Source organism: Nannospalax galili, unplaced genomic scaffold (assembly GCF_000622305.1).
Source record: "Nannospalax galili isolate Female #2095 unplaced genomic scaffold, S.galili_v1.0 scaffold212, whole genome shotgun sequence".
NCBI lineage: Eukaryota > Metazoa > Chordata > Mammalia > Rodentia > Spalacidae > Nannospalax > Nannospalax galili.
Window position 1 is genome coordinate 2,358,229 of NW_008333884.1, and position 543 is coordinate 2,358,771.

Sequence of the window (543 nt, forward strand, 5' to 3'; positions counted from 1 at the left end):
TGCTGGGATTAAAGGCATGTGCCACCACGCCTAGCTAAGATTCATTTGTTTTTATTTTATATATATGAGTTTTTTGCCTGCATGTATGTATATGAACAGCATATGGACCTGGTACCTGCAGATGTCAAAAGAGGCCATTGTATTCCCTAGAGCTGGAGTTACAGATGGCTATGAGCTGCCATGTGAGTCCTAGAAACAGAACTCAGGTCTTCTGCACCATCAGCAAGTGTTCTTAAGCCCAGAGCCATCCCTTCAGCCACTACCCTTGAGTTTTAATCCCAGATTCAGATCCATTAAAAAGAAAGATTCTCAGGAGGAAGATGAGGATGGAGGGGGCCAGTGGTGAATTGGGTGCATTTTTTTTATTAGAAATAGCAAGAGGGAGAAAACCCAGAAGGTAAGATGACTACAGCTAATGAGTCTTAATCTTCCTTCAAGCAAAGGAGACGTGAAAGAGTGGCCCTTAGCAGCAGTTTTTAAATTCTGCCTTCTTAGGAAAGCCTGACTGCTACAGACTTCTGTTCTTTTATATATATTTTTAAT

General features: G+C 41.4%; 1 protein-coding gene across 3 annotated transcripts in view; it reads left to right on the forward strand.

The window, feature by feature from the left end:
* Vps53 (VPS53 subunit of GARP complex) overlaps window positions 1–543 on the forward strand; it is a 182,014-nt gene that overhangs the window by 61,949 nt on the left and 119,522 nt on the right. The window lies entirely within an intron of this gene.